Source organism: Halichoeres trimaculatus, unplaced genomic scaffold (assembly GCF_033239565.1).
Source record: "Halichoeres trimaculatus isolate MK-OKI-2021-1 unplaced genomic scaffold, fHalTri1.1 fHalTri1_scaffold_4, whole genome shotgun sequence".
NCBI classification, from domain to species: domain Eukaryota; kingdom Metazoa; phylum Chordata; class Actinopteri; order Labriformes; family Labridae; genus Halichoeres; species Halichoeres trimaculatus.
Genome location: NW_027437182.1, coordinates 34,816,319 through 34,843,113, shown reverse-complemented (window position 1 = coordinate 34,843,113; position 26,795 = coordinate 34,816,319). Strand labels below are relative to the sequence as shown.

At 39.7% G+C, this 26,795-nt stretch overlaps 1 protein-coding gene across 5 annotated transcripts in view; it reads right to left on the bottom strand.

Moving 5' to 3' along the window:
- nlgn1 (neuroligin 1) overlaps positions 1-22,506 on the bottom strand; it is a 553,048-nt gene extending 530,542 nt beyond the window's left edge. For all 5 annotated transcript variants that reach the window (XM_074667620.1, XM_074667621.1, XM_074667624.1 and 2 more), the window contains exon 1: positions 22,036-22,506. The gene's annotated coding sequence lies outside the window, so the exon portion shown is untranslated. The remainder of the gene's footprint in view (positions 1-22,035) is intronic.
- Positions 22,507-26,795: the final 4,289 nt, after the last annotated feature.

Here is a 26,795-nt window from a genome sequence, read left to right as displayed (position 1 = left end):
TTTTATAGGTACCGACCGAATCCTGTCAAAAGTACCGGGTATCGATTCACTGAAATTCAAAAGATACCATGTTTAGGTACCTAAATGCATCCTTGTGACTGTGAGGGAGTAGAAGAGTAGGAGATTTTTCATGCTGGACATGAACACAGCATTACAAGGTGATATATTGAAGAATATATATGTCAAATAGAAAAAAAATACTTTATTATTAAACTAATGGATATTTTTTACTAAATAAACACAAAACAGTACCAAAAATTGGTACCGTTGAGTACCGGTACCGGTTGCCAGTTACCTGGTATCGGTACCATATAGTTTCAAATGTGAAAGGTACCCATCCCTTGTTTTAAGGAAACACCTTTTCAGCAACGTAATCTGAAAAGCTGTGGTTTCATGTGGATGACAGGAGTAAACACATAAAAAATATATGTGGTTTCCCAAATACTCGGCTACATGTGAACATGGCCTAAATCCTGATCATGAAACATGCAGATGGTTGCTCTGAGCACAAGAAACATCAGATGAAGTGAGTCCTCATGTTTTTATCTACTTTGAACTTCAATATCTGGTTTGTCCACATTCTCCAGCAGTTACAGCAGCACATGTCCCTGGCATAGTGTCAATATATTTCCTGAGCTTCAACACTAATGTTATCCTATGATTTCTGTAACACAAGACAAATACTCTCCTTTAAATGCTCAACAGATCTGTCCAATTCATAACTCAACTAAATCTGCTGGATGAGGTTGAGGTCTGGACTTGAGGGGGTCAGTCCATCATTTTCAAAGTCCCTTTTTTTAACAAAGGTCTTCAAAGGTCTTGAGGTCTTCATGATGGCTTTACTCTATGGAATACAGAGCATCATGATGACTTTGAAGATACTTCAGTAGGCCTATGGGTAATTCAAAGGCCATCCATCAAAACAACTTGAAAGCTTTTAAAGATGCAGAGTGTTCCTATAAGTTTGGCCACAACAATTTTTCAAAGCACTTCTTGGTTTTAACCCATGATTCTTGTCTTTGGATCCCTGTTTTGCTGGTTCAAACATAATGCAACACATTATTTTAATTGATCCTGGGTTGAAGATCATCATCTCCTTCCCTCTCTTTATTTATTTATTTATTTATTTATTTATTTATTTATTTATTTATTTATTTACATTGTAGTTTTATTTATTTATTTACATTGTGGTTTCATTTATTTATTTATTTATTTATTTATTTATTTATTTATTTATTTATTTTATTTTTTTTATTTATTTATTTATATTGTGGTTTCATTTATTTATTTATTTATTTATTTATTTATTTATTTATTTATTTATTTATTTATTTATTTATTTATGTTTTTAAAAGTGTATAGTAGTGTAAATAGTTTAACTGTTTATCTTTGGGGTCAATTAGACCTCAGCAATATTTATGGTGACAATGCAGAGCTATGTAAGTCACAGTAGAATCTCACTGATTGACCTAAAATTGGAAAGAAACATTCTTTTTTCTTGTTTTAACAGCTTTAAACTACTTATTAGGGTTTGTTATGCTCATATCCCCCCTGCCTTGTTTCTCTTATATCATAAGTGTTAACGTGAACTGTGTTAAGAGACGTGGTGGATGGATATATCGTCCCTGTGTCAGAAGCTGAAAAATGTTGATGTTGCTTTACCTTTTGATTTTTTACAAAACAAGTACAAGACATCAACAACAATTTAAATTTGTGTTGTTCTCATTGAAATAGGGAAAAGTCATTAAATATGACACAATAAAATGAACAATTGAAACACTGTTTTGAACTTTATGGGTATGTAACCACTGCAATCCAGCTCTATTCTTAAATTCTATAAACATCTACATTAACTGAATGCCTTGCACTAAATATAGTCATATGCTACCAGAGTTACTCCAGACTCGATGGAGGTTTAAAATATTTTCTTATAACCTCTCTCTGTTCCAATAAGTGAGTCCGCAGCCAACATTTCCCATTGCTCTGCTGCTCGGCTGTTTGCTGACTGTTGGCTGTCAGTCTGGAGGCCGCCTGCGCGTGGAGGAAGCTGGCTGACTGTTGATCAGGCTGTTGACCGGGGAACGTAGCCTGTGCGCTTGCCTGTCAGTCTGGATCAGTGTGCTGAGCGCCCTCCGCTCCCAGGAACAGAGTTAAACTCCAGCACAGAGCCCGCAGCGGTGCACACACAAAGCCCAAACCAGCTCCCCCCCTCCCTGTCACACACACACACACACACACACACACACACACACACTCACACACACACGCTAGCCTGGGGAGCAGTAAGGTATACGAGCACCGAGAGGATATGTCAGCTCACTTTTCCTCCTGTCCCCTGCTCCTCATCCTCTGTGCACCTTCTCTTGGTCCTCCACCTCTTTCTGCTCCATCCCTCACGCTGTCGCCTGGCAGAAGAAGACTTCCACATGCCCAATCTACTCTGGTGAAATCAGAGTTTAGTTATGAAAACAAGACACCAAACAAGCTTATATAACCGAGTGTGACATAAGCACAGACTGGACACATCCAGCACACACACACACACACACACACACACACACACATGCTGATACGCACACACCTGATTTAAAAATGGTTGTTACATCAACATGAGCTGCCAGATAACCTCACACGAAGCATGAGTGCATTAAGCGCCAATCTGCCTCCACTATATTGAATTCCATCATCTTGACGGAGCGGGATCGATGCGTGGATATTTTCTCTCAGTCACACAGTCGGCCGGTGGGCGTCCATACTAAGCAGGCTGCTGCTGGTGAGTAACATAGATTGGATAAAGCGTAAAGCGGCTGGTGTGATCCATGTGGGTGGTGGAAGAGCCCAGCCTCCCCTCCTCTGTTTGGTTCACCTGGCAGACATTTTGCGCCTGGTTGCCAGGAGGGTCAAATGGGAAGTGGTGGGTTGGCGTGAAACCGACTTTCCTCGCCACCATGCTGGCTCAGTGCGAGATGGATCCCTTCAGGACAAAAGCACAGGCGGGTACTGAGCAGCCTCCAGAAAGCTCCACACACACACAAACTCCAGTATCAACACAATCCCAGTAAAAACACCTCGCTCTCAGGGGACCTGGGCAGGTTGAGTCACGATATCTTGTTGCTAAACTTTTAGTCACGCCTCAACTTCAAATTACTTGTCTCATTTTCCCCACCTGTGCTACTCCCAATGAGGTTTAAAGTCTGCTTCAGAGATAATTAGCCTGTTAGTTTGTGCTTCATGTCTCAAAACCAGACCCTAGGGGGTGCAGGAAAACCGATGCTGGGGCCAAAAGTGGATTTCTTTTCCGGTAATTTTTAATTTGTTTTTATAAAAGTTTTGAGTCTCACCTGTCTTTTTTGGAGGTTCTCTGTTCCCAAGTTTGCTCAACTGACAAGTTTATTAAGTGCCCGAAAATGTCTTTCTTAATAACCACAGTTAATTAGTCCATACGGTTAGGCCTCAGTGAAACTTTGAGGGCCAACATCATGATGAGGTCACAGTGATGCAACTTAAGATGTTTTGTAGAATGGAAGACAGCAAAAATACTATTAGTTTGTCTAAAATCCTAAACTATACCTCAGATTTTTAACAACAACCCAAACTTATAGAAGAAAAATTTAATTTTAGACAGGTTTTTGACATTGTTAAAAAAAAAAAAAAAAAACTGTCTGAGACGTGTTGTCGAGAGGATTGTTGTGCCTTCAGTAATTCTGCGCCCACCAAAAGAAAACACTGTGTAAATCCCTCCATGCTACGGTGGCCCTGAAGAGTGAAGCACCAAAAAAAAAAAAAAAAAAGACTTTAAAGAAAAACAACAAAAAAGGACAAATGACAATCAAAAACAGGAAACATAACACGTCAACAAAAACAAAACTAGATAATAAAAAATTCAACAAAAAATGAACATTATGTCAAAGAAAAATGAAAAAGAAAGGTAAGAAAAAATGACAAATAAATAAAAAAAGAATGCAAAAAATCTTAAAAGACAAGACAGAAATCACAAGAAAATACATCAACAAAGAGAAGAAAATACAAAAAAAAAAAAAAAAAAGAAAGAAAATCTTTTTTCTCTTGGACCACTGCACTGTCCGTCTTTCTGATTGGAAGGATCATTTTAGTTTCTTGCTGATTCACAATGTAAGCTTTATAATGTGATCCAAACTCAGTCTACATAATCAGAGAATAGTTTTGAGTGGGGGCATTAGAAAATCCCCGTATTTCCATGAAGTGTTCCTGTGGACAAAATGATTATAATGATGTGTTGGGGCTATTTAAAACAAAAGTGGATTTATTTTAATAAAAAGAAAAAGATTCAGAGAGTCCAAACAGTGGTGGCCAAAATTATATGAACACACTATGTTTTAGAGGTTTTGATTGTTTTGTGGAATTGCCCTTTAAAATACCCCAAAAGGAACCAAATATCAAAGTCATCATGATGCTCTAGAGCAGTGTCTCTCAAATTTTTTCAGACCAAGGACCACTTATTCCCCCAGAAAACTCTTGCGGACCACCACAAGCTAAATAGCCCCAGAAAAACACCCAGAGAACAAACTCATATGCTGTAAACTTGAATCATATATGTTACAACTTGCTAGGGCTGCAACTGACGATTATTTTGAAAATGGATTATATGCCAATTATTTTTATGATTAAAATTAAACAATTTATTTCTTTAATTTCCTTTATTCAGAACATTTTTTTTTCAAAATGACAGAGACTAGAGTAAAAAAAGTGCACTCATTTTCTCATAGTTTGGTGTTTTGTTTGTTGCTATCTTTTAGAATGAGGGAGAAAATGGACCTCAAAATCTGAGTTTAACTACATTACTGTCACACTTTTCCAAAAAACTTAAAATTTCAAGTATGTAAATACTTAAGTACTTAGATTAAATTCAATTACTCAATGCTTTTAGGAACCAATTTTTGTAGATTTTATCAATTTGCGTAGTAGCCGAACAACTCACACACCCACCCCCTCTTCTTTCGTGAATGTTCCATTAAAAAAAAAAAAACAACAACAACACACAATTTCCTCACAGTCTTTGCGGGCCACTATGGGGCATTGGCGGACCACAATATGAGAAACACTGCTCTAGAGAACAGAGCCTTCATAAGCAGATTTACATCATTCTACTTATAAAAAAAAAAAAAAAAAGAAGAAAATGATGGACTGACCTTCTGACGTCCAGACCTCAACCCCCAGGACAGGATGAACATTCAAAAGAAAGTCTTTGTCATGAGCTGCAGAAGTCATGGGATAACGTTTTTATTTTTCATGTTACCTTGTTGTTTGTTTTACTTGTAACTAATGCTTTCTTGAATCATTTGAAATCTTGTGTTATCATAGAATTTCATTATTTAGGCAAAAAACAAAGAGCTTTCATTTGCCAGCCTTTCATATGAAGGAGAGATTGATGAGTCACAGAAACTATTTAATATTTGTTTTGAATGGATGATTAATTAAATATTCAAAAAGCATGACTCATCCCTCTGAAGTCGCTTGTAAATGCACACAATGCTTTATTGAAACAAGTATAAACAATGAATGTTTGATGTATTTTCATTTTATCAAAGTTGTGGCAGAAAACTAAAAAAAATAATATTGATGGATTTTTGAAATTTTCTCCAAGTCTCACAAGTTTTGATGAAATCTGGACTAAGATATGTTACAAGTAAATAAAATTAAATAATACACTAGGGATAATTCACAAATATCATTACTGGGCAGTTTAAGTAGCTCTGCTTGTATTCATAACAGATACCTGCTGCATAGAAAAGAGTATGAAAGCTAACACAGCTCTGTCTCTTAGAGCACAGCAGTCAATTAATGCTGCTCTACTTCTACCGCTGTTTTTTTTTTTTCTTCCAAGAACCCCGACAAGCACTGCTTGCATGCACAACAACTTATCAGCACACACACACATCCAGTCACGCTGCCAAACCATGTTAACCCACACACACACACACATACATACACGCACACACACACTGGCCGTGTAACCTCAACAGCCCCACCAGCCTGCAAGCACAGTCTGTTCTTTTCTGCCTCATCGTCAGGTGAGCCTTCGGCTGACACAAATGTGTTCGAGGGTGCAAAGCCTTTAAAAGTGAAACCCCCCGGGACAGAGACAGGAACGTGGACTTTAAATTTGGAAGCTGGTGATCCATCAGCGCTGTAGAAGTACTTTCTTTAATCACACAACATACTGCTTTTAACATGAGCTGATTTTAAAATGGGTTTATCTCCCCAAAATGCTCGCTATAGAGCTCAGAAATCTGTAAAAGCATGGAGTTCAACTATTGTGCACTTGAGTTAATACTTCAATATGTGTTGTGGAGGAAAGTGTTTCCAAACAACCAACCAGAAGCGGTGATTCACAGCTGACTCCGGAGCTAAATACTGTCCTCAGTCATCTCTGCATGACAGCCAAATGCTCTCACAACCCAATAACATGAATTTAGAGACAGTAAACTAATCATGAGAGCAACTCAATTATAGTTCACTGGGTCACTCAGCATAGCACAGTGCCCTCATGCACCACGGCTCCCTTTGTGCTCCAAACCATCACTGTCACTGTGTCCTTCCCTCAAAACATGAAATTAGAAAAGCAAAACAAAACACAGGCACAGCTGAGAAATGAGGTTATGGGAGGACTCATTTGCAGCTGTCGCAGTGCAAACACATTCACTGAGATGAGCAAAGAATTAGAAAATCAGACTGACTGAGGAGCCTAAGTGGCCCCAGGCAACCTCTCTAAGCCCCTCCCCTCCAAGCCACTGGGTATTATCATTTACACTCATGATTCTCATTTTCACTGACATTTCACCTCAAACCACAGCACACCTTCACAGAGATGATGAAAAAACAAGCCAAAGATTGAATCTTCTGATCCATGTGACAGTTGTGCGCTGAATCCAACAGTTTGATTCATCGCCTCCGGTCTACCCACCTGACCCCCCCAGTCTGTGTCGCCCCACCAGATCTGATAGGTTTCTATTTAAGTCAATGTGTCAACCCACGCCATCACTGTTCTGCCGCGTTCCAGCTGCATCCCAGCTCCAGCAGCTCTGAGCCCTCTGGATCAGACACACAGGCCTCCTATTTTTGCCAGATGCCAGGCAGGTGACGGCTCAATTTCCTCAAAGCAGATCAAGCAGGACAGGAAGTCGTGTACCGAAACCAAGTTAAAATGTCCAGTGACTTTCAAAATAAAACAAACTGCATTGTATTTTCAATTCAGTTTCATTTTTACTTTATTCCAGACCAATGAGTCCATATCTGACAACAAACTGTGGATAAAGTCAAATTTTTAATCAGTTATTACAACACAAAGAGACATTTATACCATTGTTTCTAAGAACACAATGAAAACCTTGTGTTGCTCACTGTAAGCAGTGATGGCTTGCTCAGAGATAAAGAAGGATGGAAACTGCTGCTTCTGATCATCTTTTACTCTTACTATCATTATTTAACTCTTTTCGCGTTATTTTTAAAAAGTAGGTTTGGTTTTTATTAAACACAACATTCAAACTGGGCCCCTCCTCCTTGGTTCAGTGCCAGCTGCAGCACACACCCACAGCTTCCAAACGGGACTACATGAACACACCCACTAGCCCAGCAACCACCAGTAGCATCGTGTTTCTACGTGGGAGAGACTCAAGAGCCGTCCAACTGATACAGCACGGTAGCACAAGCTGATCATGGGTATTTGACGCAAACATGGTGAGCAGAAAGCCAACTTGGTTGCTCATTGTCCTGTGCTGCTCTCCAAGTGCCCGAAAGAGGCCGAAAGTCGAGCCAAGCTTCACCTTTGTTCCACTTGTTATCATCAACACACAAAGTCACTTGTGTACTGGATACACTGTGACAAAACACCAACATACAGGCAGAGGAGGGGGTTGAGGCAGATGCAGACAATGACACACATTTATAAAGACCCAGATGTGACCGTTTTTAGCAGACCTTTAATGTCAAACTGTACACCATAACTAGAACAGACTCAAAGAAGTTGCTGTAGGCCAGAACTGTAATATAACAAGATGACCAAGTCATCAGCATACATCAGATGGCGAACAAGTCCTTCACCTATCACACATCCAGGCCTGCAAGCTGTCTGTTGTTCAGAAAGATCATTTGTGTTCACATTAAACAAAAGAGATAAAAGTATATCACCTTAGTGGACTCAATTAGTCACAGAAAAAGGTGTGGACACACACCTGCCCCTCTTCATGCTTTGTACTTGCATGGTTAAGGCAAGTTTTTTTCTTGATTACAATGACAAATGGTCAGGTTTGAGGTTTTACAGCAAGAGATTGTTTAAAAAAAAGACTAAATAAATCATCTTGCTTCACTCAAAGTGAGGTCGCCACAAAACTACTCCCCCTGGTGGCTGGCTGCAGTACAGGTCAAAAAATCCGTCTCCCCAGTCATTGTATACACCTGGTAGTAATGTTTCTCACATCTAGCCGTTATGGTGAGTTGGCTGCCTTGTTTTCAAGTCCTCTTTTTTTCTGGAAAGTTTTGTTTCATTAGTTATAAGAGGTTAAAAATTAGGCTTTACGTCACTTTAGCGATAATTGACAGCTGCCGTTGTTTTTTCAGGGATTGTTAAATATGTCGGGAGGTAGAGCTGAAAAGAGATTAGACTCGAAAGGAAAAATAGAAATTTATAATTTTTGTCACCTGGCTCCACTCAGATTCTCTCATAGCCTCTACTGTGCAGACTATAGCTGCACAATGGCTGCCACCAGTGGGGATATTTTGGCTTCAAATCTGTACAATGGGAAATCGTGGAGCCAGGCTGTCCACTCTGTATACAGTCAATGTTTACAGCTCAACATGAATGAGGAGAGGCTCATCAGAGAACACCCGAACTCCATGGTCAAGAGGCTCCAGCTGTATGGTGGTCCTGCCACATACCAGACCAAACACACAGCCAGTGTAAGCTGATAAATGAGAAGGCAGAGTCAACATGCAACGGAGCAGGAGCATGCTTCCATCAGTCAGTGATGGCTGCCCTGTTACTTACATGCTGACATGCTCCAAGATTAACCTGAAAACACCTGATATCTTGTACATTATGCAGACAAAAGACAAGGCTGGTATTAATAATTGTGTCATTTTCAGACTCAAGTGCCATGTGTCTTTAAATCCATTTGATTCAGATCTGCACCTGGATTTTGGTTGATTTTCAGCAGTGTGATATATTTTCAGTCATCTCACCTTCATTTGGTTTGATGACTTTCATCCACCTTTGTGGACTTAGTGCATTCGCAACTTTCTTTTTTCCAGGCTGATTTTCGGTATGAAAAGCACAACACTTTATCCACGCATCATGGACTGCAATCCATGCAAACACATCCCCGCTTTCCCCCCACCTACCCGCGTTCACTCAGCTCATTCAGCTGTGTCCACTCAGCAAACTAAGCAAGAAAGAGAGATTCCCATTACTCTATATAGACCTTTCTGTCAGGAGCCATTAGCGAGGCAGACGCTGTAGCAAGAGGTTTGAAGAGCAGTCAACCCACTTTGGCTCTGATGTTCTCAGTGAGATCTTCAGTGGAAATGGAGGAATTTTAACTTAAAGCAGCCATGGTTCATGCTGTGTGGTTTAAATTAGCCACACATGGCCTGAGGTTGATTTCCATACAGCCCCCAGCTCTCATTTTAACCATGTATTAATTATGGTGCTGCAATAAATCATTTTCTAAATGATGTGTACAATTACATCATCAGTACAAACCAAACGGAAGTATATACAGTAACATCTCAGAGCTACATTCGGACTGTGCATAGGGTGCTTGCATATATATAAAGCTCTGAAGATTCTGCAGAAACCCAGCAACTCTCACAGCTGACTTCTTCTTAAATGAATGGATTCATCAGGATGTGAAAATGTGAGTTCAGAATGGGATCAGAAATATTTGGTGCTAAAAATGTTGTTCTTAGGTCAAAATAGTCTAAATATGGAGATCAGCTTAATCAAGAACCTGATCCTGACATAAAAACATCCTGACATATATTTCCTCATATCGCCCTCTACTGGAGATAATGGGACAAGGATGTTTGAGCCAACATAGTGACTGACTTTTGGGATGGAATAAACTTTATTGATCTAAAACTGGGAAATTGTTGTATTATAGCAGCAATTATCGAAGCCAGCAGAAGAGTAGAATATATACATAGGCACTTTAAATATAATGAAAAAAATTGAAAGAGATATATACACCAAGATTTAAATTAAGAGACCTTCTTTTTTCAAAATGATAAATTCAATACATTAACTTAATTTAGACATATCTGCTGACAGAAACCACTTGAAGATGTTTGTTTTTCTGTTCTGTGTAGCTTTAAACTGACTTTCACCAACATCCAACGGGGTCAACAAGAGGCCTGTTTGACTGAGAGGCTGTTCAATGATTGGACAGTTTTGGCAACTGTCACTTTACATCATCAGAGCAACACTGACTCTTATGACTGACAGCAAGTCGTGTCAAATTCTCCTTAACTTTGTGTTCAATCACCATTTCATGCTTTACCAAATAACACATCCTGACATATTTCTGGCTGTACTAAAAATCTGCATCTCATAAAGAGAAGAAAGTCCACGTTATTTCATTCCTCACAATAGACAATAGAAGACAATGGAGAAGTCCAGAGGATTCATGGCAGCGGCTACAGCTCAAAACTCGCCAAGCATTCATGTGGTGGGTTTAGCAGCAGTGTGTTAAAGACGAACGCTTGAGATCCAGTCCTGAGTGGAGAGTTAGTTTCACTTATTAGACTCTGATTTAACTCCTCACTTAAACAAGTGCTGATAAAATTCAGATTAGAGTCTTCAGGCTCTTTCACGCGTGAACAAGTTTTCAGATGATTTCAGGACACACAGGTGCTGTCGTTCTCTAGAATATCATTATGTATTTCACAGGAGGAGACTGTCAGGATGTGATATGCTCTCACAGCTCAACACTATTTTTGGATAATGAGAGGAAGAAGAAGAAGAAGAGGAGGAGGAGGAAGAGGAGGTTTTTGTTATGGTGACTGTTCCTGGACTAATATCACTACATCCTGTGTTAGAATAAAAGAAGCAAAACTCTGCCCAGCATCATTCCACTCACTTGCTCAGAAAAAGATGTTTTAAACAGTTATCAGCTGTGTTCAAACACCAGCTCAAGACATTTCTGCTATGCTAGGTGGGAATTCACATTCAGATTTTCCCTCCATATCTACATTTAAGAAGGCTTGGGAGCAGGGTCTTCAAATTAATATCAGGGACGAGGACTGGGCTGGGGAATTAAGGTATTAAGGAAAATTCATTCATCTTCAAGGTGTGCAAGGCACTCTCTGATTCAATTCAAAGTGGTTCACCGTGCTTATCTCCACAAATCCAAGTTGGCCAGAATCTATTCTCATATTGACCCAACATGTGACCGATGTAAATCATTTATGATTTCATAATTTTAGCCGCCACCCTGTTGGTTGTGGCTGCCTGTTGCGGCAGCTCTCTCTGCTTTTTTACATTTCTTGTCAATTTGATGTGATATTTTACCTATTTTTGCTCCTGTGTTTGTCTGGAGATCCTTTAACCATGGCTGCATTGTTTACATGTGAAATCAGCTGTTAGCAGCACGTAGCATGTCAATGCTAACTGGTGCAAGGCCTGATGTTTCCCCATAAAGTGAGGAGAAGGAGGTGAGGACAACGTGCTGGCTCTCAGGTGGGAGCTAAGAAGTGATGACATCGACCTGTCCTTCCCTCCATCGTTTTTGGGAACGAAAGATCTATCTCCAATAAGATGGACAAGCTGTGCTAAACCAGCAACAGAGGGAATTCCAGAAGGCAGAGCAGCATCATGCTAATCACAGACACGGCTAACGGAGCTAACACCAGACACCAACGTCACATTGGAAGAACTTCACCTGCTGTGAGCAGACAGGATCCAGGAGACAGAGACTGAACAGACCTCTGAAGAAGCTCAGTCCTGGACCCTGTGGAGGTGGAGGCTGGCTGACTGGACAATGATGGACAAGCTGTTAGCATCTATTTTCTACCTTTTTGCACTTTCTATACACTTTCTGACTTTTGTTTTCTTGATCTGATGTGACTCCTGAGTTTCCCCTTTGGGAATAAATAAAGTCTATTCTATTTTATTCTATTCTATTCTATTCTGTTCTATTCTATTCTATTCTATTCTATTCTATTCTATTCTATTCTGTTTTAATACACATGTTTTGTCTCTGCCCCAAAATACAGGAAGGTATTTAGAGGCACTTTCTGATATGCTTGGTTTCTCAATGACCTTAAATTTGCTCTTAATACTTTTTGGGATCACTGCTGAGGGACCAAGGCTACCTGCTGGAGGTCAGAAACTCTTTGCCTTCTCTTTTACAGGTACAGACCGAATTCTGTCAAAAGTACCGGGTACTGTGTCATGTAAAATCAAAAGGTACCATGTTTAGGTACCTAACCGATCTTTGTGACTGTGAGAGAGAGGAAGAGTAGGTAATTTTCCATGCAGGACATGAACACAGCATTGCAACATTACATATTGAGGGATAAATATATTAAATTGAATATATATATATATATATATATATATATATATATATATATATATATATATATATATATATATATATATATATATATATATATATATATTATTGATAAACAAATTAACATAAACACAAAAAAGTATCAAAAAATGGTACTGTTGAGTACCGGTACTGATTGCCCATTACCAGGCATCAGTACCGCATCATTTAAAATGTGAAAGGTACCCATTCCTAGATGTGACCCCCCCCCCCCCCCCTTCAAAATCACACTGGGTTAAAGGAATGGTGTATCATCTTAAGCTTGAAAAAATTAGATGTGTAATGATGGGCTCTTAGAGAAAGTTCCATTAGTTCCAAACTTTTTCTTGTCTTTTATTTTCTTTTTTCTTTTTTTATGTTCTGGCAGACTCCCACAATGAAGGTCTATTTATGTGTATTCAGGGGGGTTGGCTCCAAGATGAGTAGGGTGTTTTACATTTTTCTTTTGTACTTTGTTGTATGTTTTTGTATTTTATCTAAAATTCAATGAAAATAGTAAATACCAGACATCAGCTTATTTGGCCCCTCTTGTACAAAGGTCTGCCAAAGGAAAGTCTGCAAAAAAAAAAAAAAAACACAGTAGGCATCTTAACGCTCAGCCGGCCGAGAGCCTTTGAAGTGCAGATTTACCCAAATATTACAACACTGTGAGAAACAGTAATACTAAAGTGGTCTTAGTGTGGGTCTGAACCAAAGTCCTGCCACCACAGAGAAAAGCACACTCCCATCTGGACTCCTGAAACGCTGCACAGCCAAACTGGATTTTCACCACATTTGGTTGTTTTGGAATGCCACTCGGCTTTAAACATGGCTCTCTTGCTGAAGTAGTATTCTATCTCCTCTGCTGCTCGCTGTGTTTCTTATCATCTCTGTCTGTCATCAGCGATAACATGCAGGTATCAGTGCACCCTGTGGTCTCCTTCATTTGAGCGGGAACAGCTTCCTCCCCGTCTTCCTCCCCTGAATTCTTCATCTGGATGTGCCTCTCGGTGGATCCTCTGACTCCCCCTGTTCTGTTTTCGCTCTGATGTTTATGCACGCTGTCACCTCCAATGACTTGCATTTTTCACACATTTTTAACTCTGCCCGTCTTCTTTCCAAAAGCCCTATTTGCATTTTTAATTACAAGCAGGGAAATTGTTTGTTCTACTTCCATTCTGTGAAATTAAAACATTGTGATAATTAAAGGTAGCAACGTGAGCAAGAGCGGGATTGTGCACCTCTGAACGCCGAGGTGCTGCCAAGAATGTCGAACACAATATTGCTTCTGACTTTCACAGCGTGAGGAAGGCTGTGGTCTGTTTCTGAGGGGATTATTTCCACAATTGTTAGTATTGTTCATGAGCCCCCTGCTGTGAAAAGCCTCCAAATGCAAACTGAAGACCCTCCAGTTGAATTAGCCGCAGGATGAAGCTGTGATTTTCCTGGATGGGTGAGATAGAGCGTGCATGTGAATGACCTGGCAGCACACTCTGCTCTGCTTCTGGAGTTTAGTGAATGATGCAGTTTGCAGAGAGGCTGATAACCTTCAGAAGATAGCATTAACGAGAGCTTGCTTAATCAGACTTGACACAGTCTCCTTCCACTGCCACTCACTCATCAGGTGTGATGTAAGGTGACTTATCAGCTCATCATTTATATACATTCACTGGGAGATACTTAAGGTTAAGCATCCTTTCCAAGTATACTTTAGAAAGGAGTCAGGAAAGAAGTACCAACCTTCCTCTATCAGCTGGAAGGTTGGTCTTTGGTCATATCCACCAGACAGTAGCAACAGCTAAAATAGTCCTCCCGGTAAATCATCATTGACATCTTCACAGTTTCAAAAGGGAGATGTCAGAAAAGGATCAACGAAGAATACTCTGACGGACTCAGTGCACTCTGTCTTAGCTGACACACACTTTCATTAAGCCATGCAGAAATGGAAATTCAAATGAGTCAAGTCGAGTAATTGCCCTTCCTATGAACCTCCCCTGTTATAAAAAAGAGGGACAGCCAGACGTAGAAAAATTACCCTCCAAATATGCAAAATTCCACCAATCAGCTGTAGTAAGACTCCCCAGCTGATTATAATTGGACTCATCTACAGTTATGTGACAACTTGCTTATGCTGTCACAATTGAGACAGTTCGATGAAAGGTGTGTGCAGCTCAAGATAGGTCAGTACTTTAAATATCTCAAATTGAAAGCTAGCATAGCAGGAATTAAGAGGATATGTGCTGGCTTTTCTCTTAACCTTGTAACCATGGGCATACCGTTGTAAGTTATTTTTTGTTTAGTGCTGTTTTTTTTCAAATGTTCAGCTAATTATTTGTCATATTTTTTTAAAAACGGAGAAACTACAGTTCATAAATTAGACATAATAGAAAAAAACCTGAGATCAGATTTGGATTCCCCACCCAAAGATAAGTTATAGACCTAACTCAGCAAAAAATGTGTTCCCCAGCTGGTAGGTGGCTCCAAACAACACCAGGACTGTAAATAACACGTCTGCCAGACTGAATCCAAGCTGGTGTGACGCAGATGCATGTTTTACATGTCAAACACCATTCTGATCATCGATCTAACCATATCATTACCTTGCTATCTTTCTAATCCCTTGGCTGTGTTAGGCACTGGATTCTGATTGGTCAAACCCATTTAATAGCTGACTCTGAACAGCACTTGCAATGGGGCAGGAGGTACAACACATTTCTGCTACTCGGTGGCAGTAGCTCAGTCAGTTGGGACCTGGCTTGGTAAGATAACATATTTAGATACTGCATTGCAGTGGTATATATATATATATATATATATATATATATATATATATATATATATATATATATATATATATATATATATATATATATATATATATTGTATATATATATATATATATATATATATATATATATATTTTTTTTTTTTTTCTTTTTCTACCAATTAGCCCCTTACAAGCACAGAGCAGCAAAAAAAAAAAAGTTCTATTTGTGTCTATTGGATATAATATTCAGTTTATGAACTTGGCCTAGTATTGGATTTAAACACTGATTGAATAAATGGTCTTAAAAGAATTTAGCTTAGATGCAATTTTTCATCATACATTTTTGAATCTTGCGTACCCCTGGGGTGCCCTCATTCGAGAACCACTGCTGTAATAACCCAAATTTGGAAAATGGGGCTGGTTGCTGCTGAGGTGTCTTTGAGCAAGGCACCAAACCCCTAACTGCTGGTCCGATAGCAGCCTTCTCACTCTGACATTGCATGATGATAACGACCTATTGTGCATGTTTGTCAATCAGCCTCATGTGTGCGCATGAGACAACCATTTTTATTTTATATATATATATATATATATATATATATATATATATATATATATATATATATATATATATATATATATATATATATATATATATATATATAAATATATATATAAATATGTGTGTGTGTGTGTATATATATATATATATATATATATATATATATATATATATATATATATATATATATATATATATATATATATATATAGTTTGTTTTTTTGTTTGTTTGTTTGTTTTGTTTTGTTTTGTTTTGTTTTGTTTTTTACCCAAGCATTAGTCAACAACGTGGAGGATATTTTCTACATTTTTTTGATGTAACACAAATCACAAAGCTTAAGACTGGTGATAAAAATCTGACCACTTAAAAGCAGAGAAGAGAGGAGAGGAGGTAAAACCCAGCAGATTGATGTTGAAACAAACACAGTGAAAGAGATTTTGACCAAATTCAAGAAAACAGACATGAAACAACCACAAACTGCAACACAGTGTGGGCTTTTGCAATGTTCCAGGACTGTTTGGATGAGATGAAAGTGCCCTCAGTATTAAATTTGATGTTAATTTGAGCTGTGAGTAGGCTGATACCATGGAAGCACCACTCTCAGCTTTGAGTCGAGGTTTTGTTTCTGTCATTGTATTCTGTAAAACCACTGGTTAGCCACACATTATCCCTGATTTATGATATCCCTAGGAAGTCTGATCATACCATTCATATTTATAAAAATGTTTAATTTCATGTAATCTATGTTATTGGATGGACCTATTCACTCCTCTGCAGCACATTCAAAGAAAATCTACTGGACAAAAAGCAAATATCTGGAGCTTAATTTCTCCAACATGTAAGAGGAAGTGAAGCTGAAAACTAAGAAACTGAGTGGCCTCCTCCTCCTAAATAAAGTATAGATTAGCTGGGCTGAACCACTTGTGTCCTTCTTGTACCTCTGTCAATATCTCATTCCTTTTCTGCTGTCTCAGTAAAGAGAGATGCATATTTAAAATATTGCAAATGTCCCTTTGTTACCATCATCCCAAAGTAATTAGATCTTAACTTAATGGGGTAGATTCGGCAGTGTTATTGATTTTTTTTCCAGAGCTCACAATCTTCACTTAACCCTTTAAATCCCTATATGGGTACAAACCAGAAGCCTTCAAACCGCAAGCCAGCCTGTGTCTTTCGACTCTGCTGCAGTAACATAGATAGGAGACGAAACACTGGGATACAGAGGAGAAAATGCAGGAAATAATCTCTCCAACAAAGCATGATCCTACTCCATCAAACATGTTAACACGTCTCAAAGTCGGCTTCAGGATCTTCTGATTTCTCAGTGTTTGGGGAATGATATTTTAGGACACTAGACTCCAGTTCTCATCAGCAAAAAAAAATGTGTTCGAAAAGATATCAACATTTTTTCTCTGCTCACAGGTGTGTTGATGACAGAAAAATGGTCAGAAACTACTCTGCAAGCATGGTGCGTCACTCAATTACAATAAAAACAAACTGTGCAAATTAAAACCATTACAACTCCTGGTCCCGTGTCTTTGTCATCACTGAAGAAGCTGGTGAGACAGTTTCTCCACTTTTCTGAGATAAATTATCACATTTTAATCCTGCATGACATTTAAAGCTGCTGTGAGGACTTTTATTTTAATGCTTTTGTAGACTGGAATGGCTGCTTCATCACTGTTGGGTCTCAAAACTAAAAGGAAACCACCAGCTTCAACGCTGATTCTTTACATTTTCTGCTCTCAAATGCTCGCACTCTGTTAACACATCAGTTAAGCAGCAAATATTCAACATGATTCTTAGCTGTCAAAAGACACGAGGGAACTAGCTTTAAGCACAGGGGGCACCACAGTTAAAGAAACTTAACATTCCTGACAGGTGCTTTAATGGTGAAAAAAAATATAAACAATCATTTTCAGCTTCTCCTTCAAAAGCAACAACTGGAAGTGGGTTTTTATCATGATGCAATTTATGCTTTTGAGACTTCAGGCCTGATCTACCAAAGGTCAGTGTGTATAAAAAACTTGATTACCTGCAAAGCAAATGTAATGACAGGGTATATGTTTGAAAGGCTGGTGCAAACTGGCACAGCACCACGCACAAACGGCTGCAGGTGTCAACATATTCGAACTGTCAGAAATAAAAGTAGTAGAGATTCATCTATCCATCAGTGCAATTTTTAAGCTGCTGGATGACTTGAGGGCTGATTTAGAGCCAGTCCTGGTGTGGTCTTGATCATTCCAGCGCAGTTTGTGCCAGCATCTCCCAAAGTACTTTTTCTGGTGTGCCGTCCTCAGTGTTAAATGCTATGTCCCGCAGGATGGGCAAGTGTACCCAGTTCCCATGCACTTGGGAAGCAGTAAGTGACTCAAAACTCTGTTTTTTTATTTGCATTCTCCAACTATGGCTTCAAACTTCAATTTTTGCGTGCCACTCTGCTTTTCCAAAGTCTCCATGGTAACAGTTGCATGCAAAAAAATCCTCAATTAAATAGGGCTCCACTTTTGCACCTGTTACCAATTGTGCATGCATTTAAAGTGATACTCCAGGATGGAACAAGTTGGGTCCTATCAAAAGGTTTAGGGCAGAAATGACCCCTACAGCAGTGTTTTTGTGCAGCAGAAGCCCAGAGCGCTCGCACCAAACACCCCCTCCCTGCTCCTCTGCACTCAGACGGGGCCATATTTTACTTGACCAAAAACACAAATAAACGGACTCCCACCAAAAAAAGTCTGATATGGGTCTGCATTCATGCTTTATTTAGAGAATTTTCAGCACGTTACTTTCACACAAAAACACTGCTAAATAAGGCTCTAGTTCTCACCATGTCTCCTCGTCCTGGCAGACTACCTGCGTTTGTTTATATCTGGCATGCCGCGCGCGTGGACTGATACACTAAGCAGGGCGCGCCTCGTAGCCAGCTGTAGAGGAGGTAGCGCCGTTTTATGACACGATGAGAACTTTATTTAGCGGTGTCTTTGTGTGAAAGTAACACGCTGAAAATTCTCTAAATAAAGCGTGAATGCAGACAGGTATCAGATTTTTTCTGGTGGGAGTCTGTTTATTTGTGTTTTTGGTCAAGTAAAAAATGGCCCCGTCTGAGTGCAGAGGAAACCGGCAGAGGAGCAGGGAGGGGGTGTTTGGTGCGAGCGCTCTGGGCTTCTGCTGCACAAAATCACTGCTGTAGGGGTAATTTCTGCCCTAAACCTTGTGATAGGACCCAACTTGTTCCATCCTGGAGTATCACTTTAAGGAAGATTGCCTGCAACATGTGGACTAATAGATTGTGCAACTTTTTTGGTTTGCACACGCAATTTAGTGCTCGTTATATAGACTCTTAGTAGATCCGGCCCTAAATGTAAAAACTTAGGGCTTAAAAATGTGTCACCCCAGCCTGTCCAACTCAAAAAGCTTCAGATAAAGTAATTGTGAATATCTCACATATTTTTTTCCATAATATCAAAGTTAAAGCGGTGGATTCTATTTGTATCCTTTGCCATTTGCAAACAGTCCCTCTCATGAAAAAGGACATCAGAACAACACAAAGCATAAATCAATATGTCCACAGACACAAACTCTACAGCAGCATCGGTGACTCAGCAGCAGCAGCAGCAGCAGCCTCGGGATGATCAACTCCATATCCTACATGAAGGCTGAAGAGCACCTGAGCGCGCTGCTCAGAGCTTGTTGTTTTGACAGAAAGGCCATTATGAACCTCAGAGATGAGAACATCTGGAGAGGAGTTACAGCTCGCACTAGACCTCAGCCCTTCAGGCCTCTCTTTAGGCTATGAGAAGGCAGCACATGATTCAAGATGCACTTGATGGGCATTATGTCAGAAACAGAAGCAGAATGTCAGAGCGAGCACAAAGTTGTGCTATAAATCAGATTTTTTTTTACTGAAGCTTCACTGTAAAACTACTGTTTCTGTTTCTGTCAGTTTCCAACAGGACTTCCAGTTTATCTGGGAGGAGGATGAATCAAGATCTCTACGGTGTCTACCACTGACAGATAAGGATGTCCTGTTGTCATTGCAGGAGCCATCACTGCACTTTCAGAGGCTTCACAGAAAGCATCAAACTAAAAAGGTAACCAGGGAGTGAGGCGGACTCTTTCCCTTAAAGGAAGAGAAAAAACAATACAGGACAACAGCACAAGTCAACAAAGCATCCATAATTTACAAACTAGCTCCCTCCAACGTACGGAAACAGAAGACGAGGAAAGAGGAGGAGGAGGAAGTGGGTAAACCAGGAGAGCAGAATGTGTCAGGAGGAACAGGAGAGACGCGATGAGTGGCGAGAAGATCTTTTTTTTTTTTTTTTTTTTTTTTCTGGAGGGCTGAGCTATGTAGATCAAGGCCCCTGGGACTGAGTGGTGTGAACTGCTGGAGCCCCTCTTCACAGCAGGGAGACAGCCTCCTCTACGCAATAATGCAGCAAAAAAAACTTCATTAAAGGTCACGAGCAGATTGTGTCATCCTGTGCTCGGAATTGCATTCCAGTCACGTGACGTGCCTTTCACTTTTTTTTTTTTTTTTTTTTTTTTAAAGCATCTATTAAAGGCAGACTGAATCATCCCATCGCTCAGCTTCTGTTGCTGTGAAGCTTTTCACACCAGACATCACTTTCAGTGGGCTTTACATAACTGACTGTGGCACAGTCCTCAAACACAGCGTAAGAGGCCCCACAGTCCAGGAGGTCCCCAAGAGGTCTCCAAGAGGTCTCCTAGGGCTGCGTCCACATGTTGAATAAAGCAGAGCCACACTCCCAATCTAAACCCCTAATCACATTGCCTGACAGAAGCTTCTGTGTATAACCAAAAATGTGCATGATCACTCCGGCTTGATCAGGATCATCTGTGAAGTAAGATTTTAAGCATCCACAAAGCTAAAGCCATGACGAAAGCCTCTAAGTGGCTGCTTCCAGCTCAGGGAGAAAACTCTGTGCCACCTGGATGAGAGGAAGGAGATGAGGTAATGTCATTTAAAGCTCTGTCTGTCTGTCTGTCTGCGAGGGCCACATCACAGCATCCAAAGGCTCTTTCTACTCCACTTTCAGTGTGACAAGTCCTTGGAGGAGCGCGCGCACACACACACACACACACACACACACACACACACACACACACACACACACACACACACACACACACACACACACACAAATACCGCATTCATCCAGTTTTACATGGTGATGGTGTGCCCCCGCAGCGGCCGACGGCGCAACTTTCCTCCTCCTCCTCCTTCTCCTCCTCCTCCTCCTTCAGAATCGGACGGAGCATAGAGAGGCTCCATTCACCCTGTCCGCGCGCACACACGCACGCACGCACTCACACAAACAAACATCGACCAAAAATCTCTCCCCACATCATGACCCCAAGACATGAGGAAGAGGAGGATGAGGAGGGTTGATGAATCAGAATTTGAAACGAACTTAATTTCAGCATCTGGATGTGAAATCCACGGATCCAGAGAGGATTAGAAGAGAACGATGAGTGAATTAAACAGATCTCTCGTTCATTAGGAGATGATCGTGTTGAGCAGAGGAAGATTTACACGCGCTCTCGCAGTCTGCATGTGGTTAACGACTGACTGCTGTTTGATTTGCAGATGTCTCATAATTCAGCCTGAGAAGGCTCCCTGAGACCAGAGTCGTCTCTGAGTCCTCTCAGCAGCCCAATGCATTATTTTCAAAGCTGGTTATTTTGCGCAGCTTGCCGGATGAGAGTGCGCAGCCCTGTGCGTCCATGCGCTTGAACAGAGTGAGAGCGAGCCCAAAGTGGCAGACAGGAGAGAAGGAGACGCAGCTTTTTTTTTTTTTTTTTTTTGGCTGTGCACGGGGACGTTTCCAACAGCCCCTCCAAATGCACAGCTCCCCTCATCCCTAACCCTCTCGCACTAAGCAGAAACAGCGTCATGTGAAGGGGAAAAAGCCATTCATTATCTCTACATCCACTTGAACTTGTCCTCCACCATCATCACCTCCTCTGGATCATTCTGCCGAGTAAATCATGAGCTGGGAAAATCAGCCCGCTGCATCGCAGTTGCTGGGTTTTCACGGTGAAGTGTGAAAGCGCACTACAGATATGCTTGATGTCTGTTGAAGCTTGCAGAATGAAACTCTGAATGTGTAATTACCGTTCAGGAGGGATGCCATCCGCTGCTTTTTCCCCCACCTCAGACAATATTCCTCTGTGCGTTACGTCCCGTTAGGATAAGGTGCATTCCTTTCAAAAGCCACATAGCCCCCAAAAAATCCCGGCGCTCAAGCGTTGGAAATAAGCCTGGGAAATAAGACTGGCGCACTTTTCACTCCAGAGGGTAGAAAGTCGGGTTAAATGCGGCTCAACATTTACACACGCGCGGAAATAAAAAAGAGGAAACCCTCTCAGTCCAAAAAACAAGTCCGCTGATAATCCAAAATGTGTTTTTATTCACAACTATAATTAGGATTACATTCTCCTAGACAGCAGTTGCCATTACGCTCCGGGTCTTTTGACGCGCACCGGTCTACATGTTAATGACGGTGATGTAGGAGAAAAAGAAACAAGAGTGGGATTTTTCCCACCATCGTCCGCTCCTCACGATTCAGGCTGCACTTGGCTGATAAAACAGCGTCCTCTCTCTCTGCTCTCTCCTCCTCTCCCCCTCCTCCTCCTCCTCCTCCTCTCCCTCCTCTCCTCCGGTCTCTCTCGGCAGCTTTCATGGAGCAAAGACGCACCTAGCGGCCAAAAGGAGAACTCCACAGCCACACGAGCTCATCCCCAACACAGGCTGCTCTCACAGATACAACTGGATGTGAGACTTTTTCACCCCTGCGTGCCTCTCTGGGGGAAATGACACAACATGCCTGACGAATTGCTTTGGTTTTGTGGAGAAACAGACACGACAGAGGAGATGCTGGTGTTACAAATGCTGCTGTAGGAAATTAACAACTGTAGAAATGACTTTTGACAGCCCATGAAAATAAAATCAGGAGTGTTAAAGCCTGAATTGTCTTCACATGTGGACGATAGAAAATATATTAAATTACTAGAAGGAAAATAATTAACCTGTCACAAAGAGATGTACAGTCTGAAAGGAGGAGGAACTACCAGTTAAAGGACAAATGACAAAAGTTTGGCAAGAAAAACTACATTTAGGAGTAATAAAAGTTGTGAAGCTGCAGCTGATTATTTTGTTTTCACAAAGATTATTTGTTTAAAAAACCTGATGCATTTATGTTTGGATAACATTTTTTATGTTTCTTTCTTTCTTTCTTGCTTTCTAAAATGTAAACACATGCAATAGTAAAATTCATACAACACATTCACACAAGGCTTAGTTTAGTTGATTGGTTCAATAAAATGAGAAAATGCACATTTATTAACCTACCAGTAAATATGCCGGTTTTGCTTAAGTTGTCTAATTTTTACACACAGAATAGAACCACAAATGTTAAATTAATTAGAGCCATAAAATTTCGACGTCAATCAACTAATTAAACAGACAAGCCTCAACTTAATTTTATAACTCCTCTTTTTAAACCTTTGTTTTTGGCAATATTTCCCATAAAGAACAGTGACTCACAGATATCTTATGAACAAATCAAATATCGTTCAATTTTATTTTATTTCAGGGCATTTTACTTTTCACCCCTCAACAAATATTCACTTTCAAAAAATAATTAAAGTTGTCAACTTAAAAAATATCTAATAGATAAAAAGTTTAGAAAAATGATTTAAAAAAAAAAATAGAGTTTCTAAATTATCCAGGCTGATAGGCTACTAAAAATTGGATTATATCGTTTTCTCCTGAGTTATTTTTTTTTATTATTATTTTTTATTATTTTTTGTCATCTCCACATTTTAAAGAAGTTTTTCAATGCATTGTTTTATTGAGGAAGGTTGTGACTATTGTCAGTGTTTTGAAGAAGTTTATTAATTTGAAAAGAAGAAAATGAGATGATCATGTTTGTGAACATGACACTATTTAATGTAGGTTATTTTGAAGGACGCAGATTGATAGATAAAACAACCATACACTATATTGCAATGCACTTGAAATGCATTGAAGATGCAGACTGTATAGTAAACTGCAAAAAAAAAAAAGGAAAAAAAAGAACTTAAGGAGCCTGATGTGGGTTGGAGAGCAGAGCAAAAAAAAAACAACAACAAAATAAAAGCTTTAATGTCTGAATGAATTCACATCTATGGGCTTAAGATGCAGCTTTCAGCAAGTATTGGAGCTGATATCACTTACAGTCTATGTGAAGTGTGTTTTTTGAGCACCCTAATTAACCAATGACTGAGTAGTTCTGATTCTGGAGCTGTTCAGTAAACAGATAAATAAACAAACAAGCCTTCAAATCATCATTCCATATTCACAACACAGAGCCCTGAGGTTCATTGAAGCAGACAGCTGATGGAAAGAGCAACTGAGGTCACACAGGGCTCTTTAGTCCAAGTCAGTAATCTCTCTTTTTTTATTACATAAGCGTGCACAATATCTTTTTCAATCATATAAACAAGTTAAAATACAACTATTCTTTTCTTTCTCACAACCTGTTTTCTATCAAAGCAGGATTTCCATGAATAGTCTAAAAATCTGAGACATGCATGTCAGTTTGAATCATTCATTTCCTCTCTTTAGCTTATTTACCTGGATTTGGCTCTGTTGCAGTAAAACTATGCATCATGTCATTGATATGCAGACCGTACAGAGCTGTATCTACTCATGAAGTGGAACGACCCCGTCGACCTATCATCTCACAACCTCAGGTGACATACAGAACTTTTTATCTGCAAGACAAACCTGCGAAGATTAAAAACAAAAGACGACTGACGAGTGAGGAGCTGAAACATTTAGAGACCTCCATAGCTTAAAACCATGAATATTGAACTTTCAACTCAGTGAATATTGAGTTGTAAGTTAGTTTTTGTTAATAAGATGAAGGAGCGGCAGTCATTTTTGCGGTAAAACTCTGCTGACTTTATTCTAAAACCAACCCAATATCTCTGCTAGATGCAAAAACACAGGGTTTTTTTCAAGTTGAGCTTCATGACTGAGTCAAGACTGCATACAATGGATGTGATAGTGATCCCTGCTTTAGAGTCTTATTTCAGAAAGATATTGTTGTGAGCTCAGATTATGATTCCCCCTCTCATGAGTCTGGCTGTACAGCAGGTTTGGGGATGTGTCATACAGCACATTGTTACCACTTTTAACTGGTGACCGACATAATCATCATTACAGCGCTCTTATTATCACTGCTGTTGCACAAACTCCCACAGATCGACAGACTCTGGGATCATGTGTCACACTGCTATGAGTCACATCTTGTTTCCATGAAAGTGCTGCTGGAGCTGTACTGCAACAAAGGATCAGCACAGAGCTGGGAGTTCAGAGCCACTGAGAGGAATACTGTATGAAATATTACCAGACGGAAAAATAAAAGGCAATCAGCTCGTTTTAGTTCAAATATGAAATATTTTTTGTTAGAAAAACATCAAAAACAGCAAAGTCTATCCAGTAAGGTGTCACTAAACTACATTTGGACTGTGCATGGGTTACTTGTCTAAAGCTAAACCTCTGTACACATCGACTCATCAACTCTCACAGCTGATGTCTTTAAATAAATGGACATTATCATAATGTGAAAATGTGAGAGTTAAAAAACACGTTAGAGGACACAAAACAAGATTAAAGACAAAACATTGGTGCAGTAATGACAAGGAACATGTATTAAGAAGTATTTGGGTCTAAAAATGTTGTTAGCAGGTCAAATAGTCTCAATACAGAAAATAATCCTGATCAAATCCAGATCCTGATCCTGACATAGAAACATCCAGACATATTTTCTCTATATTGCCCCCTAATGGAGAACATGTTCTTTGGTCAGAAGCAGAGTTTGTTGATGTTTACGCAGCATGTAACACTGCAGAAATCTGAACACCGATCATGTGGTATCAAGAGACACCTGAGGGACAGGTGTTGTTTGATTTAGTGATGATGTAACCAGGATGTTTGAGCACACTGAGAGACTGATTTTTTCAGAAACCGCAAAAATAGTTAACAAAAAGGACGTGCCACTTTTAAGGTTAATATGTCAGAAAGAGCATTAACACCTTGTAACGCCACATTATGTAATAATGCCCAATATAATACTGTAATAAATTTTTACTTCATTATGTAATAATGCTGTATTTGGCTGTCCTTTCCTCTACATTATTATTGTATTCTTTTATTATTTCTGATTGTTTTTTCCGTCGTGGAACAGTTTTTGTTTCCAACCAGAAGTTGTGCTGTCCGGACGCATTCAAGTGACACACTTCTGTGATGTCATCTGAGCTTCTTCCCTGGAACAGCATGGTAGGTTACGTTGTCTCCCGTTTACATTCATTCATTCTTTGAAGTTCAGTGGGTTGTTTATTATTCATTTCTTTTGGTAGCATATATACGCTCCCACCAAAGGTTCTTGATGTTGCCTCAGAGTTATTAGCACCCCTGGTTGGCAGAGTGAGGTATGTGTGTTGTTTGTTAATTTGTTGGAAGTGTTGTGCTATGGGTCAGTAATTTTTATGATGCATTTTGTACGAGTTATGAAATGTGCATTTTAACAATGGCTAGGTTTCTTATGGACTTTGTGTGTCTCAAGTAAATGAGTTCATGTAATGGAGTATTTCATATACTTTTGTAACAGTGATTTTAAAATCATAATGAAATTTTGTTTGTTGTGCCTGTCTAGTGTCACGATGCCAATTAAATTTTATTTAAAATTTATTACTTTATTACATATTGGGGCATTATTACATATTGGGGCGTTACTACATTATATGATGTTACACACCTTGCAGTGGTAATGATGGGGGAAAGGGGGCTTTTTAAATTATTAAGTATAAACAGCGTTTTCTCTTGGT